This window comes from Dipodomys ordii, unplaced genomic scaffold, assembly GCF_000151885.1.
Source record: "Dipodomys ordii isolate 6190 unplaced genomic scaffold, Dord_2.0 Scaffold308, whole genome shotgun sequence".
Lineage (NCBI taxonomy): Eukaryota > Metazoa > Chordata > Mammalia > Rodentia > Heteromyidae > Dipodomys > Dipodomys ordii.
The window spans coordinates 287,072-305,066 of NW_012267524.1; the positions used below are offsets into that span (position 1 = coordinate 287,072).

Here is a 17,995-nt window from a genome sequence, read left to right on the forward strand (position 1 = left end):
GGGGGGGCGGGGCAGCCCTTTCAGTCATGTGGTCTCACGGAAAGACTCCAAAGCCTTCTTCACTGAAATCTGCAAAGTCCCTGTGCACCCAGGTGCTCAGATGGAGGCTCCCACGTCCATTCCATGGTCTACTTGCCCCTCCCTCCACCAGAGAAGGCAGGCCAGACACTTTTCTCTCAGCTTTCAGTACCACCAAAGCACCAAGTATTTTATGTTGCGGGTTGGGGAAAGCAGATTGTGACTGCAGGTGGAATGGGTGAAAATAAGGATTGAGAAAGGTGGTGGTAGAGAGTGAACCAAGAGTCAAGTCAAGAAGCACTTTTACTTAGGTGCCAGTGGCTCACACCTGTAATCCAAACTATTCAGAAGGCTGAGATCCGAGGATCGTGGTTCAAAACCAGCCCGGGGCAGGAAAGTCCATGAGACTCTTCTCTCCAACGAACCACCAGAAAACCAGAAGTGGTATTCTGGCTCAAAGTGTTAGAGGGCTAGCTTTGAGCAAAAGAGCAGGGAGCGCTCCCAGTCCCTGAGTTCAAGCCCTGCAACTGACAAAAAAAAGAAAAAAGAACAAGAAGCACCTGACAGGAACTCCATCTACTCTTTCATCTCCTTTATTTTTGCCCTGTTGTGGAAGATCCACACTAAAACTTGCCATCGTATACACTCACTCCTTGCATTTAACAGGATGGGCTTTCTTTTGTGGTTCCTAAGACTTTAATAGTGTGTCCTTCACGCCTTCACCAGCTTAATGCCAGCCCAAAACATAATTATAGCAAAGGCCGCTATGGATTAGGTGGTGGTGTTGCTGCCTTACCATGTGTGTGCCTGCCTTGCTCCGTTCGGTGTGGTGCTGGTTCTCAGCTTCTAATTACCCCTTCATCCCTTTGCCTGAAAGCCTTAGAAGATATAAGAGCACTGTTTGAATCCAAATTAAATGTCTTGTTTCTTAAAAAGGAAATGAAAAAAGAAGAAGTGTGGGGAGGGACTTATTTTATTTTGAATAGCATATTCTACTCCAGTCAATCAAACAAACAAATGTGTATGTTAAAAACCAGACTCTAATGTGTGTATATACTTTTTATTTTTATATATTATATATATTATATCTATCTATCTATCTATCTATCTATCTATCTATCTATCTATCTATCTATCTATCTATCTATCTATCTATCTATATCAATGGTTTCCAAATCAGCAATGCACCAAATCAGCCTCATATCAACTCTAGCCCTGCCTAAGATCCTTGGATGAACATTTGCAGTCATCTCTTCTCTACCTCAGGATTTCCACCTGGAATGGGGGTGGGGGTAGGGGTGGGGAATGAAATAATCACACTTATTAAATCTCAGCATGGCACTGGTGGGTGCCCGTGGAAATGAGACTCCTCTGTTTAATGAAGCACTTCATTCAGAGAGGTTTGCTCGGCTAATAAAACCTCCATTTTCACTTGTGTTTGAGGCTCACCCATTATTCTTTCACGGTGGTTTGAGCCAGTTTCCTGTGAGCGGCGGTCGCTCCCGAGGACGGCTCTGAATGGCACTTATTAGGAAGGGAAGAGCTCATGAATTCAGATCATCCTCAATGCTGAAATGAGCTGTAATGAAGCCCGAAGATCAAAGTATGAGAGAAGCAACAGCAGATGAATGGGTTCCAGTGCTTTCGCTCACTTGCTCCAGTCTGGCTTGCTGTAGAAAAGGATTAGGAGACTTCACTTAAGTAGCCAGAAAGCTCTCTTAGGGCCAGTCTGCCATGCCTTTAATTGTTTATGGGGCTTTTGGATGACACTTTTAACAGATAGTCCCCTTCGGAGGGGAAGGGCCTTAAGTTCGCAGAGCCAAGAGCAGAAGGGAGGCCATTCTTAACTGCTCAGGAAGGGGAGAGAGTGACCAGGGCAAGAAAGATCCATACGGAAGGGGAGACACAGAAAGGAAATAGGGGGCATGTCACCTTTTCCTCTCGAGCCATCCAGAAGTAAAGACCCTCTTTCCAGGGGAAATCAAATCTTTTCTAAAAAATATATAAATATAGAAACTGAAGCAAGATAGCATTTAGAGCCTGAATTCTAGCAAGGGCCCCTCCCGGCCAGGCTTCCTTAGCAAGCTAGATGCAGGCGGAATGGAAAGCAGATGTAGAGGCCTAAGTAAGCCAGCACTTCACTCTCCTAGAAAAGATGTCAAGGATTATTTGTGTGACTTTGGAAAAAAAAAAAAAAAGCAGAGACGGATCTCCTAAAGGATGAATGAAAGATGAATGCTAGAGTTCATTTGAAACCCAATCAAGCCCCGTGGCTCATTCCTCCACTGTTTCGGAAATCCTTCCGTTTTAATGATGAATTTATTTTCAAAGCAGTGCCGATCCTTTGCAGGGGAAATTCCCCCTCTCACAGCTGCACAATCTGCCCTGCTGTGTTGGGCGTTCTGGACCACCTGCTCTTTGTAAAACACGACGGACTTCCCAGAGCTGAGCGTGTGCCAAGAAAGAGCCATCCTCAGCCTCCAGCCCCTGAAGTGTTGGTGAACACACACCACAAACCCCTGCAAAACAGGCAGAGCAACTCAGTGGAGCCGCAGGACCACATGGAAAAGCCACATGCTCCCTCTCGCCCTGCAAAGAGATCCTGTTGAATTTTCTTTGGTTGATCTGTTCACCTAATGTTGTTTCCCCACTGCCCTGTTCTAAAGCAATTGCACTGACATTTTATTTTGGAAGGGAAAACAAACAGCAACCACCACAAAAACAAAACAAAATAAAACTTCTTACATATCCCCCATGCCAGGCACCAGTGGCTTATGCTAGAATCCTAGTCACTCAGGAGGTTGAAATCTGAGGATCACAGTTCAAAACCAGCATGGGCAAAGTCCAGGAGACTCTTATCTCCAAAAAAGCCAGAAATGGAGCAGTGACTTAAGTGATAAAGTGTTAGCCTTGAGCAAAATAACTCAAGGACATTGCCCAGGCCCGAAGTTCAAGCCCTAGGACACATTCTCTTACACACACACACACACACACACACACACACACACACACACACACACACATCCCACCTGAAAACCCCTAAACAAACTTCACATTTCATAGTCTTAGTACAAATTCCAATGAGACTAGAGGATCCTCTCTACTTGAAGTAGGACCACAGGATTGGGTCACTATGTATCTTGAACAAGTACCTAGTCGTGGCTTTAAAAGCTCTGTTCAGTTTTTTTTTTAAATTGTATTGTCAAGGTGATGTACAGAGGGGTTACGGTACATAAGTAAGGCAGTGATTACATTTCTTGTCTAACTTGTTATCTTATGAATGTTTCTTTTTTATTCAAAGACACCTGATTGTAAAGTTTTGAAATTGGTTAGCAACAAAGAATTTCTAGATTAATGCTGAAGTATATTTAACCAAGAAGAGTGCCATGTCATTGTGTATTTGAGAGTATCTATAGTTGCGTTATCCAGCAAGGTGGGAAACCTTCATTTTGCCAAGGACCATTTACACAGTTACAACATCATTCATGCGAAAGTACAAATACAGCCTGTGTTTCAGTGGGCAATGAAATGTATCTTATTTCCCTCTGTGACAAAATTTCTCCTGCGTGGAGTCCTTGGAGGTCCACTTGCTTATTTCTGTCAGTAGAAGGGAAACACTATACCAAATTATCTATTTTATAATGATGATTCATTAATGGGATGCAGGGGGAGAAGCACAGTTTGGCCTAAACTAAATTTAATAAAATATTCATGGCAAAACCTTTATTCTTTTTTTCTCCCTTGCAACCTCAACTACCTAACTTTTCACAAGCTGATAGATCCCCCCACACCCCTCTTTTTTTTTGCCAGTCCTGGGGCTTGAACTCAGGGCCTGGGCACTGTCCCTTAGCTTTTTGCTCAAGGCTAGTGCTCTACCACTTGAGCCAGAGCACCACTTCCAGCTTTTTTCTGTGTATATAGTACTGAGGAATGGAACCTGGGGTTTCATGCATGCTAGGCAAGCACTCTACCACTAAGCCACTTTCCCAGCCCAGTTTATAGTCCTCTTGAAATTAAGAATGAAAAATTCAGGGATAAATTAAGAATCACAAATTCAGGGATAAACAATCTGTGTGCACTTCGTAGAAGTAAGAGCATCATAACAGTAATAATGGACTAAAGATGGAACTAAATTGTGTTGAGCCTAATTAAATAAGATTTGATGTTATGTCACCCTAGAACATCAAATTTCAGGAGCTTCTTTCTGTCAGTCTTTGCTATGACTAGGAATAAGCTAGAGGCTGGTGGCTCATGCCTGTAATCCTAGCTAGTCAGGAGGCTGAGATCTGAAGATCCCAGTTTGAAGCCAGCCTGGACAGAAGTCTGTGAGATTCTTGTCTCCAATTAACTAGCAAAAAGCCAGAAATGGCGCTGTGGCTCAAGTGGTAAAGCACCAACTTTAAACAAAAGAAAAGGCCAAGCAAGAGTCACACACACACACACACACACACACACACACACGCCAAAAAGACTGTGAATAAGACAAAGGTCATCATTTATATTACAGCATCGTGTAACTTAGAAATCTATAAAAGGTAGGTCATGAGTGCTCAGATAGCTCAGATTCAAGGATATTGAATAGAGGAAGGTCAATGGACGCCCTCTACCTCTCATTGGACTAGCCGTAATTGTGATGGTCTCTTCAGTAACTGTCAGCTGTGAGGCCAGAAAACTGCAGACAAAATGTATTGCAGAGAACACTACCAGGCACCTTGGCCCTATAGCCAAGTATTTTCCCCATCTTCACTTTCTCTGCTTTGCTATACCCAGGCAAAATCAGCCTGCTAAACACTTGGGCATAACAGGCAGTGCAATCACCTTGATCAACCTTCCAGTTACCTAAAGATGGAAATACATCCTTTCTATTATGGAAACATTGCTTTTCATTGAAAAAAATCTAAGCAGAATCGAGTAAGAAAGAAACTTGTAAGTTTTCCACTGCACCTCCCAGAGGTACCTTCTCTAATCCTGACACATATGTTGGGAGCATAAATACATAAAATCTCTGGCCTCTCTGTATAATAGCACACTATTGTGGGGTGTGCCAGTGTGTCTCCACACTGGGACTTAAACCTCAAAGCCTTGTGCTCTTGCTTGGCTTATTTGCTCAAGGCTGGGGTTCTGCCACTTGAGCCACAACTCTACTTCTGTCTTTTTAAAATTTTTTGTCTCTTATGGGGCTTAAACTTGGGGCCTGGGTGATGTCCCTGAGCTCTTTTGTTCAACCCTAGAGCTCTACCACTTTGAGCCATGGCGCCACTTCCACTTTTCTGGTGGTTAATTGGAGATAAGAGTCTCAGAGGGACTTTCCTGCCTGGGCTGTCTTTGAATGGGGTTCCTCAGATATCAGCCTCCTGAGCAGCTAGGATTACAAGCGTGAGCCACCAGTAGTGGCTATGGCTTAAAAAAAAAACAAACAGGAAATAAAACAGAATCTGCCTACAGGCTGAGAAGACAGTCCGGTGTGTCTTTTAATCTAAGAAAGACAATAGATATAAATGGTCACCTTTTTTTAAGGTGAGATTTTTAGGCCAACTCTTTTTCTGAGTTTCAAGTTAAAAAGACAGAGTTGGACTGGACTGGACTGGACTGGATAAATAGCTTTCTGAACTGTTTTATAAAACCCCAGGGCCTGGTGCCTGTAATCCTAGCTACCGAGGAGGCTGAGATCTGAGGATCGTAGTTCAAAGCCAGCCTAGGCAGGAAAGTATGTGAGACTCTTATCTCCAATTTAAACACCAAAATATGTTGGAAAGTGAACTGTGGCTTTGGCGGTAGAGTGCTAGTTTTGAGCAAAAAAGCTCAGGGACAACACCCAGGACCTTAGTTCAAGCCCGAGGACCAGCACAAATAATAGTAACAATAAAAGATAAATACATAAATAAAGCTTGAGGTATTTTCTAGAGCTAAATGAGAAGGGTCAAGGTCAAGAACAGGAGCCCAGAGTCCATTCTCCAACCCAAGGAGGCCAAAGACTTTTCCGAATTCACAGCCCAGCCCTCCCGTTTACTGCTACTTGGGTTACTTAATTTTCTGTTTCCTTCCCTGCAATAGAAATCACAATAATACTTCCTTACAAGGTGGTTGGTTGAGAAACCAATCCATATCAAATCAGGTATGTGGAACATTCCATTTAGCTGAATTATTCTCAGTCTTCTCTACTGACATTACTCATCATGTTTGCATTTTAAAGATTTAAATGACTCTTGCTTCCAACCACACAAAGATACTCAGACATACAGGGGTTTTAGCCAGGATGTAATGACGACCATTCATTAAGGATGGGATGGGAAGGGGAAACAAAGGAGGAGGCTACAATGCTTGATAAGAAATGTACTCATTATCTTGCCCATGTAATTGTAACCCCTCTGTACAGTATTTTCACAATAAAAAAAATCTAACCACAAAAAAAGAAAATACATTATTAAAAAAAAAAAAAACCTTCCACTAAGCTGATTTGAACCTCCCCAGACCCTGTCCCGTTGCTGTCGTGAATAGCTTACCTTCCTCTGGCCCATGTGTTTAGCTCAACACAATGAGCTGCCACTGCTCACTTCTGGAGATTATTCCACAGTTCTATTCAAATGGCCTCTGTGTAGCTGGGTGTCTGATGCGTGGTGCTACTCAGAGCAGGGCTCTGTGGCTAATCGCCTATGTTCCTGTGGAGACAGAAGGGGGAGATAAATTCCCTTAACAGTCAACATTTCAAGGAAGACATTTTCTTCACAGAAAATGGTAAATAGGTGAAAAGATAGAAACCTTGGGCAGTTAAAAAATGTGTAGCCGGGCGCTGGTGGCTCACACCTGTAATCCTAGCTACTCAGGAGGCTGAGATCTGAGGATCACGGTTCAAAGCCAGCCCGGGCAGGAGAGACCGTGAGACTCCTATCTCCAATAAACCACCAGAAAACCGGAAGTGGCGCTGTAGCTCAAGTGGTAGAGCGCTTGCCTTGAGCTGAAGAGCTGAGGGACAGCGCCCAGGCCCAGAGTTCAAGCCCCACGGCCAAAAAAAAAAAAAAAAAAAATATGTAAAGAAGATCTGCCTCACCGTTCAACTGATTTAAAATTCCTTTTCTGAAGGTACTGTGTGAATCGAAATAAAACCCCAATGATTATGGTAATTATCCACACTAATAACCTTGCTGGGGTATTCTTTTTTTTGTTATTTTTTCTGTTTTATTTTTAAAAAAGTCTTACAAATTAGGATAGAGTTGGGAAACTTAGAATCTAGTGATTTGAACCATATTTATCATCTAGAAGAAGCCATGGGGGATTAAAAAAAGCCTCTAAAGGCAATTACTCAAATACTGTAAAAGGAAGAAATGTGCTAGCCTTTCACTACCTCACACGGACCCATGTGCCCTGACCACCTCTGTTATTTCTGTCGTAAAATCCTTCAGAGAATCCTTCAGGGGCATTACCTTCCCAGAATTTGTGAGGCCTTGAGTTCTATCCACAGCATTTCAAAAACAAATCTACAACCAGAAGAAAACCCTCAGGTATACTGATAACTGCCATAAACAGTTCTGGTGCAAGAACTACAATCTGCTTGCCACTTCCACTTACTGTGCTAAAAAAAAAAAAAGGCACATCAAGAAAATAACCTATACTGTATATATTTATAGACTGGCCTATTAAAATATTGAAACACGTTGAGAAACATGCCAAAGGCCCCCCCCGCCCCCAACATTATAGAATTACTAAAAAAATTGAATCCAGGTTAGGAAACTTATGTAGTTGAATAATGCCTTTCAGAATTTATTGGCAGTGGCAGCAGCAACTGTCTGGCCTGTAGCCTGCGCTTGTACGTGAACAGGTGCAGCAAGCAGCATGTAAGCAGTATGGCTCCCAACAGCCTCACAGCAAGCGAACAGTTTTTCCAGTCACTGTCAAGAAGTCATCATCAGCCAAGGCATGCAGGGCTTCTTCAAACATATCTTTGGTAATTTTTATGTCAGATTGTCCCCGAATATCTTCAAAAAGCTGCTGGTATTTCAGAGCTGGTGTTTTGCCCTTAGATAAAATAAGTTTTCTCAATGCTTCAGCTAATTCTTCTTTCCGTTTACGAGATGTAGCACTCATTCCTGTAGTAAGAATAGATATGCTCACAATGCCATTCCGGGGGTCAGTTGCAGACTGCTTCAGAGCCTCCCGGTGGAGACGTTTTGCCTCTTCCACATCAACTGCTTCAACTTTGCTTGAAAATCTTACTTTAGCATGGGCTTCTGCTAATTGAATTAATGACTCCAGCTGTCTAGGATATGCAGAAACCATTCCGCAGCTACTATGAATCTTCCTCATGTCTACATAAGCCTCAATGAGGGCCTGGCTAGCCTCCTCACTCAGACGGGGCATGATAGTACTATGAGCATATGCAATGTAGTCCTTCAACACTGCCATGTCCAAGAACTCTTCCTCCACCTGCTTGTCGCTCTGGTAGTACAGTGAGACCAGGTAATGAGCCAGACGCCTGTCATATGCCTCATCCTGAGGGTCTAGCATTAGGAAAATCAGATCAAACCTTGACAATAATGTGTGAGGTAGCTGGATGTTTTCAATGGTTGTTTTTTTAGGATTCCACTGAGATTCAATGGGGTTTGCTGCTGCCAGTACAGAAGTGCATGCATAGAGCTGACAGATGATCCCAGCCTTTGCAATGGAGAGAGTCTGCTGCTCCATGACTTCGTGCAACACTGATCTTGTACTCTCATTCATCTTGTCAAACTCATCAATACAGCAGATACCATTGTCACTCAAGACAAGGGCACCTGTCTGCAGGACTAGTTGCCTGGTCTCAGGATCCTTCATCACATAGGCTGTGAGGCCAACTGCACTGGAGCCCTTTCCAGATGTGCACTGACCCCTGGGGACCAGACTGTACACATACTGCAGCATCTGGGACTTGCTGGTACCAGGGTCACCACACAGAAGGATGTTGATCTCGGCACGAAATTTACCCCTTCCTGTGTGACTCAAGTCTTTTTTTGTTCCATCAAAGAGCTAAAGTAAGATTCCCTTCTTTATATCTTCATGCTCGTAAATACTGGGAGCCAAGGCTGAAGCTAGTCTTTCATATATGTCTGGTTTCCTGGAAAGTTCCTTAAGCAATTCCACACGCTTTTCTGAAAAAAGTTTCTGTTCTGCTTCTTCATCAAGGCCATGTAGGCGTTTTGCATCTGTCTTCCGATAATGAATTACATCAATGTGGGTTTTGTAGACAGACTTCACGTTGCTCACTCTTGGATTGACTCGAATAGGCACTGCTCGGTAGATGCCTGTGACATTCACTCTGTCCCCAGGCTGAACCTTGTCCACAAGATCATTGTGAGCCAAGAGTATAACAGTGTGAGGTGTCTGACCGCAGGCATGTCTTCAGGAGATTCTTGAAGTTGAATCATCTGTTTGTCAGAGAAGAGGGAGCAGTTGTGGATCAGTGCCATACTGTGGGTTGTGTGGCAGCGGCCACAAACACAGGGCTCAGCAATGCGGCCCACGGTCTATTTCCACCCGAGTAGTATGGGCGCACACTTGGCATTGGAAGAACACCTCCTGCATCTCAGGGATCAGCTGAGAAGTTCGGATCACCATGCCACTGATGGTGATGAGCTGGTCAATGTCTTCTGGATTCAGGTTTCTCATATTCTTCGTCTTTAATGCATTGAATGGTCTTACTTGAATCTGATGTTCTAAGATGGAGTCAGGGTAACGGTCAAAGAAGATTTCACTGACAGCCATGTCAAAGGTTGGGATAACTTCCTGTGGGTAGAAGATGAGCCGTCTATACAAACTTTTGTCAAAAGACTTTATGTGTTCACAATTTACATTTAAAAATGGCTCCCCAATAACATTAATCTCTGCAAGTCGTTGCATGTACAAAGGTTCAGTGACATCTATGCCAACATTTTCTTCTTCTTTAGCCAGAGGATCAATAAAACACTGAAGAAATCTTTGAAAATTTTCTTTGCATGTTGCCACATTTACATCTGTCCCCCAGATGACAAGTTTTTGTCCCAGAAACTGTTCACTTGCTGCTACATCTTCTGCTGCTGCCCCATCAGACTGTACATCCACCTGTAGACCCTTCCGTGCAGAACCAGGTCAGGCCTCTGCCTCACAGGTGTGCCCCTAACCCCACTTCTGGGGGTTCCCTCCACCCGAGAGCTGGGAGTTCCATATATCAGTGGTGAGCTAATATCAAAGTCCAGAGGAATAGCTGAAGAATGCATCTGAGGAGGACTGGAAAACAGGGCATCGTGAGCGGCAGGGCTCTGCAAGTCCGCTCCTGGTGAAGTGGGCATGGGCTGCAACTCTCCCGTGGAAGTGGAATCCTCGCCTCTGCGTCTCAGATACGGCGAGGACCTGGCTTCCTCACTTCGCGGCGTCTTGGTAGGGCGGATCCGAGTTGGCGGGCTGTCTGTGCGATAGGTTCCAGCAGGGCTCGCCCTCCCAGCCCTAGGCCATGGACGCTCCCGCTGGGCTGCCGAAGCACAGCTATTGGAGCAAGGCTGCCTTACTTGGGCAAGTTCAGGGGCTACGGGACTACGGGGCTACCTTGCTGGGGTATTCTTTATCACTGCTTTCTCTTCTAGCACACGGTAAGGACTGTAAGACATTGCCTTCCTCCTTTTACCTGGGAAGGAAGGTTTAATAGACGGTGACACTCATCTCTGGAATTCAGATGATGGTACAATTTCTTTTTCCACTCACTCTGGTCTCTGCAGTCCCTTCATTGGTACTGTCCTGCAGCAAGCCTCTTTTCCCCCACATTTTAATATTTATTCTCTTTCTGTCCCTCTGCCTTCTTCCTACCTCCTGTTCCTCCCTCCCTCCCTTCCTCCCTTCTTTCCTTTCGCTTCCTTCTCTCCCTCCCTTCTGTCTCTATGCCTCTCTGTCAGTTTTTCTCTCTTTTCTCCTTCCCTCCCTCCTTCCCTTCTCTGTTTCTCTGTCTCTTTTTCTCTCTGTCTCTACCTCTTTCTCCCCTTTCTCCCTCCATCCCTTCTTGAGTTCACTTCATACGTAAAAGTAATGCTCTGCCTAGACCTAAGATCTAAGGTTGGACAGGAATGTCTCTCTCCCAGAAATATGCTAAGATTAATTCAATTTTCAAGTAATGTAGCTGTAAATATTTAATGGGTGATAGAGAAGCCATTGATCCACGAACACGGAATAGAAGTCAACAGAGGAATGGTCAGACATCCATGATTCCTGGGTGCCCGATGTGATTAGCTACCAGCGGGCCCCTTCTGGGTGGGAGGGAGGTTGGGCCATCTCTCCCAGATGTGTGGAGCAATTGGGACATGCTCCCTCCCCTCTACTGCCACAGCACTCCTTCCCGCCAGCCTTTTGAAGGCTTTAGGAACTAAATAGTAGTTACAAAGGCTCCACATCTACAGCGTGCCTGTGTCTGGCTTTTATTTTGGAAGAAGTATAAAAAGAAACAACCCAACAACAAAACATACTTCCCCCTCCCAACTCCACCCCTACCCAAAATCAAGGGATTCATGGCTTTTTCCACATTTGTTAAAGCACATGTGAGTTCTTCCAAGGTCTGAAGTTTAAGAGCAGAGATACCAAAATCTCCAGGAGCATCTCTGGAATGGTCTCTGTCACAATTTCAACAGAGGTCTTTAGAAATAAATGCACTGATTTGTTCCTAGGCATGTATTATTAGAGGATAATCTCCTTCACCTAGTTACCATTCTTAAATTCTGCAGGCAATTGGGATGACTTACTCCCATCAAACACAACTCAATCAGATTGGCCCAGTTTTGTTCTTTAGAAACATATTGTGAAGGGAGGGTGTAGATTGGGAGTCTTACGTGGGAGTATCCCTAAACCCAGGAGTTTAAGACCAATCTGGGCCAGGCACTAGTGGCTCATATTTATAATCTTAACTACTCAGGAGGTTGAGATCTGAGGATTGAGATTCAAAGCCAACTCAGGCAGAAAAATTCCAAAGAACTATTTTTTTTTGGTCGTGGGGCCTGAACTCTGGGCCTGGGCGCTGTCCCTCAGCTCTTTAGCTTAAGGCTAGTTCTCTACCACTTGAGCCACAGCACCACTTCTGGCTTTTTCTGCTCATGTGGTGCTGAGGAATGGAACCCAGGGCCTCATGCATGCAAGGTAAGCACTCTACCGCTGAGCCACCTTCCCAGTCCAAGAACTTACTTTTTTTTTTCTTTTTTTAAATGCTGGTACTGGGGCTTAAACTTAGGGGCTGGGCACTATCCTGTAGTTTTTTTTCATCTTCAACTCTGGTGTTTGGCCACTTGAAACCATCCAGATCCACTTCTGGTTCTTTGCTAGTAAATTGAAAACAAGAGTCTTAGGTACTTTCTTGCCAGTGTTGGCTTTGTACCTCAATCTTCAGATCTCAACCTCTTGAGTAGCCAAGATCACAGGCATGAGTTACTGGTGCCAGTCTGGGAAAGATTCTTATCTCCAACTAACAAGCAAAATGGAGTTGAGATGTGGCTGAAATGGTACAATGCCTTTTTTTTTTTTTTTTGCCGGTTATGGGGCTTGAACTCTGGGCCTCAGTTCTGTTCCTGAGCTCTTCAGCTCAAGGCAAGCACTCTACCACTTGAGCCATAGCACCACTTCCGGTTTTCTAGTAGTTAGAGATAAGAGTCTCAGGGACTTTCCTGCCTGGGCTGGTTTTGAACTGCAATCCTCAGATTTCAGCCTCCTGATTAGCTAGGATTACAAGCATGAGCCACTAGTGCCCATACAACGCCAGTCTTGAAAACTAAGAAAGAGTACAAGGCCCAGAGTTCAATCCTCAGTACTGGAACAATAATAACAAAACAAGACCATAGTGAGATTCCATCTCAAATATAACATACACATATATATGTATATAATTATATATACGCATATCAAATAAAGATCTGCTTCCCAATTGCATTAATCTTTTTCTTATATCTTAGAGTCTCGCTTGAATGTGAATACACTGCTTGCTGGCTTTGCCTTTTTGATCTTATTTGTTTATGTCTCCCCAGGACCCTAGCTGGCCCCTGCATCTCAGCAGGGAAGCTGGGCCCTACTTCTCATGACACAGGCTGGAAGGAACTAGACCTTCCTACTGCTCGTTTCCTGACAGCCAGTGGTGTAGTCTTGGAGCCAACTGGAAGCTTAGAGTAAGATTTTTAATATTTTATACATTGTAAATACCTGGCAAATAGCATTATTGTAAGCAATAAAATAGATCCCTCCCCTTACATGTGTATATACACATGAAACTGCATGTATAAAAAAGTAAGGCTAGGAAATGCACCCAATGATGAAAGATGACATCATGATTACAGCTGCTATTTTTTTTATTTTTATTTTTTTGTGAACATACTGTACAGAGGGGTTACAATTACATGGGTAAGATAATGCATACATTTCTTATCAAGCATTGCAGCCTCCTCCTTTGTTTACCCTTCACATCCCTTCCCAGCCTTCCCCCTCCCCTGCCCCCCCACCCAACCCTACCCCTACAGCTGCTATTTTGACTCCTTGTCTTCATATGTCTTGGGATTGTTTTCATTGTTCCCAATCAGGAAAACAAAAAAGTTCTAAGTTCTTATTAAAAGACAAATTGTAAAGTATGACAATGGGGATTATTTTTAAGCAATTGGTCAGGGAGAATTTCATGAGTTTCATCATGTATCCAAATAACCAGCTTTGGAGCATCTACTGTAATTAGGACTCTGTGGTAAACACTAAAGAGGACAAAGCAGTCCTGACATGGTCTTGATGTTCAGCAGGAGAGAAGAAACACAAGCAGGAGTGATGATAAGGAAATGAGTGATTGACAGCAAAGGTTCCTGTGGGCGGGCCTCCATCCTGACCTCCATGCTGGGCCATGGAGCCCGAGGGAAGCACCTCACAGGACTCTTGAAGAGCCGTGGTGGCAACCCTCATTGTTACACAGTGAAAGAAGTCAGGAATATAAACGTTTGTATTTTAACTATGAATTTCTAACCTTTTCCCCACCAATGATCTCTTCCCCGCCCTTCCCCACCCCCAAGTTTGCTACTAACAAGTATAAAATAGCTGAAGAGAGAATTCCACCAACTTGCAGTTGACCCTTAGTGAAATGACAAGCAGGTCATCTGCAAGGGAAGAATGAGAAGCAGGTTGGAATAGTCTCACTAGATTTTCCTTCCACCACCTCTTTTTTTTTGGTGGGAGCGGGGAGGGTCCGGTCGTGGGGCCTGAACTCTGGGCCTGGGCGCTGTCCCTCAGCTCTTCAGCTCAAGGCTAATGCTCTACCGCTTGAGCCACAGTGCCACTTCCGGCCTTTTTCTTTTTGCTTATGTGGTGCTGAGGAATCAAACCCAGGGCCTCATGCATGCAAGGCAAGCGCTCTACCACTGAGCCACCTTCCAAGCCCCCTTCCACCATGTCTTAAGAGTTATAAAATTTGCTATTTAAAAAAAAAATCATGTTGCTAGTCAGGTGCAGGTGGCTCATTGCTGTCCTAGTTATTCAAGAGGCTGAGATCTGAGAATTGCAGTTTGAAGCCAGCCCAGGCAGGAAAGTCTAAATGACTCTTATCTCCGATTAACCACCAAAAAGCTGGAAGTAGAGCTGTGGCTCAAGTGGTAGAGCCCTAGCCTTGAGCACAAAAGCTCAGGGACAACACTTGGACCCCGAGTTCAAGCCCCAGATCTCACACAAAACAAAACAAAACAAAAACGTGTTGCAATATTTCCTACTTTGGTTAATTTGAGGGAGAGGGAGATACTAGGGTTTGGAATCAAGGCCTTGTGCTTGTTAGGCAGGTCCTCTAACACTTCAGTCATGCTGCCTAGCCCTTTTTGCCTTCATTACTTTTCTAATAGGGGTCTCACCTTTAAACGTGGGACAACTTGGAACTAGATCTTCTTATTTATGCGTCCTCCTCAGGTAGGATAACACATGTGTAGTGATACATTTTTTATTAGATGAGATGAGATCTTTAGCATTTTTTTTTTGTCTGGGCTGCCTGGAACCTTGATCTTTAGCCTTCTAAAGCAGCTAGGATTATAGGTGTTAGCTACCATGCTGGGCCAATTTGGGATAAATGTTATAAAAAATAAACTCTCTGTATTGTTTCTTATTTTGCATAATAAATTTTTAATTGATTACAAAGGGGCTACAGTTACATAAGTCACATAAAGAGTACATTTGTTTTTGGACAATGTCACCGCTTCCCTAGCTCTCTCCCAATTTTTCCCTCCCATCTCCATCCACAGTTCATTTTCAGCATGGGTGTCTAGTGAGTACTATTGCTGTATTTGTTCACCCTTTGTTCCTCTATTTCTGTAACTCACCAAAGACAGAGAAACAAGACAAAAAGAAAAGAAAACAAAATCAACAACAATATAAAAAACCCTCTTGTTTCGGTTTCCTGGGGTTCATTTCAATAAATATTGTTCTGTATGATCAAAGACACATATGTATTGCGCCTTTCTATTCCTCCTCTAAGAGTATCTTCCTTTGGTATCACTGTGCGTGGCTGACTAGAGTCCTATATAATTTATCATGTCCCGATGTGTTTTAGATCTAGTTTCCCCATATAAGAATGTATTCTTTCTGAACAGGAATTTTATCTCACCTTCTTAAGGCCAATGTAAATGAATCCTTTACATTGTTCTAGTAGAATTCACTGTCAAGATATTTGAATTTTCTTCACATAGAAAAGTTGGAAACCAAAACAAAAGAAAACAAAACTACAATGGTTTTAGCTTGGTGGAAAGTTTTATCTGTTTCCTAAATTTATAGATTTTACTGTGGTTAGTGGAATTTTTTTCTTTTTTTAAGCCAATCCTGGAGCTTGAACTCTGGGCCCAGACTCTGTCCCTGGGCTTCTTTTGCTAAAGGCTAACGCTCTACCACTTGAGCCACAGTGCCAGTTCTGGATTTTTCTGAGTAGTTCATTGAAGATAAGAGTCTCACGGACTTTCCTGCCGGGAGTTGGCTTCGAACAGCGATCCTCATGTATCAGCCTCCTGAGTAGCTAGGATTATAGGCATGAGACACCAGTATCTGGCTGGTTAATGGAAATTTTGATCATCACAAAGGAGAACAAATCTAAGAGTTGGCTAGTCCTTTGGAATACACATAGTAGGAAGGGTAAAAAGAAAGAGGAGAGGCTTTCTAATGAATATATAAGTATATATATACATATACATATAGTATGCATACATTGTTAAATGTCACTGTGTCACAGGTAGGAACAGAGAATCAGAACACACATGCCAGTTGTTTTGATTAGTGTCACTTTAATCAAAGCTGCCATGTAGGCACTTTAAATACATTAAGGAAATCAAGTTTCCTTGGTTGGTCAAGGCAAAGGATTTCTAGTGTTTTCCATTCACTTTCAGCTCACAGCTTTGGACTTTCCGATGCTTCCACAGGTTCTCCTGTTGTGGAAGGAATCTATACTTCTGTACTCTGGAGAAACCCAAGGCTGATACCTTGTGAGATTTGCAAGCAGCAAGGCCCCTTTTGTAAGGTTTCTTTATATATCTTTTTGTCTGAGACTGACTTGAAATCAAATTCCGCATCTGACACTTTTACTTATTGGCTGGCTCTCTACCACCTGAGCCATGCGTCCAACCCCACCCTCCCCTTGGTCAGTTTGATGGGGTTCTTAGATGTCGTTTGGAGGTAGATACTTGCTGGATTACTACTCACCTTCACGTAGCGTCAGGGGTCAGCGATTGCATCCCAGAGTTGACTTCATCTCAGCCCTCTGTGCCAAAAGACCTCCCATCAGATCCAGTCATCACAGGCCAAGCAAGGCCAGCTGCAGCTGAAGGCTGGCTGCCATTCTGGCCTAATCCAGCCCTCCCCTTTCCCTCTGGGGCTTCCCTAAAACTTCTGTTTCAAAGACAAGGCCAGAGATGGCCCAGCACTGTGCCAGAACCACGGGCAGATGAGAAAGCACAGACCCTAGCTTCATCTTATCCCTCCTTGACTTTATCCAACTGGAACTGCAGCCTTCCAGGCAGTTTTCCTGAAAAACACTTTTCAAGTCATTAAAAATATGCATAATATTATCAGTTACCATTTATAGCTCCTGTGCTTCGAGTAACTGGCATTTGTTGTTACTTCAGGCAAGCCAGAAAAATGAGCATGCCAGAAACTGACATGGTATGTTAAGTCACCAAAACAAAAGAGCTCACTCTGATCAATGTCAGGTTGGCTTCTTTGTGAGTTTTCCCCTTTCCTTCTATCAGTTGTGGCTTTCGGCTTCTTTTCCACTCTCTGTATGGTGGCTTCTTTTCCACTCTCTATATGGTCTGAAGGATGGAGCAATGCTAGAGTCTCTTTCAAAGATAAAACGTTCTAAATGTAGCAGGTTTATCAGGTGGCCTTAAATAGATTCTAAAACAACAACAACATGACAAAGCCCCTTGTCATATCCTTTGTCTGCAATTGACTTATCTGCTAATGATTCTAAATCGATAATATTCCTGGGATCTAGGTTCATCTGGTGTGTTTATCATGTAGGAAGGAACTACAGGATGTGTTCTTGTCATTAAAGCCCTTGATGGCCCCAGGCTGTTTGAAGAGGACAAAAGACAAGACCTAGCTTGCTTCCTCCCTCCCTCTCTTCCTCCTTCCCTCCCTTCCTCCCTTCCTTCCCTCCCTCCCTTCCTCCTTTCCTTCCTCCTTTCTTCCCTCCTTCTTTCCCTCCCTCCCTTCCTTCCTTCATTTTATGCCAGTAGTAGAGCTTGAACTTCTGATCAAGCTTTTTGGCTTTGGGGCTCAAATTTGGTGCTCTACCATTTGATCCATACCTCCACTTCTATTTTTTTCATTAGTTAAGAAGAGTCTCCTTGGGGCCGCCCAGGGAGGAGGAAGATGGCGGCGGGGGCGAGGTGAGGTGTTGGCAGTGGCGAGGGCTTCGGGCGCGGGGGGTGGGGGGACGCGGGGCGATGGCCCGCGCCGGCAGCCGGGGCGGATAGAGAGCCGTGGCGCCGCGGGTGCGGGCGGG

The 17,995-nt window shown here is 43.9% G+C and overlaps 1 protein-coding gene and 1 pseudogene across 1 annotated transcript in view; one reads left to right on the plus strand and one right to left on the minus strand.

The window, feature by feature from the left end:
- Nucleotides 1-17,995, plus strand: part of LOC106001531 (protein FAM208A-like) — a 102,848-nt gene that overhangs the window by 36,868 nt on the left and 47,985 nt on the right. The gene's annotated exons all lie outside the window — the stretch shown is intronic.
- Nucleotides 7,577-13,929, minus strand: LOC106001525 (annotated as a pseudogene).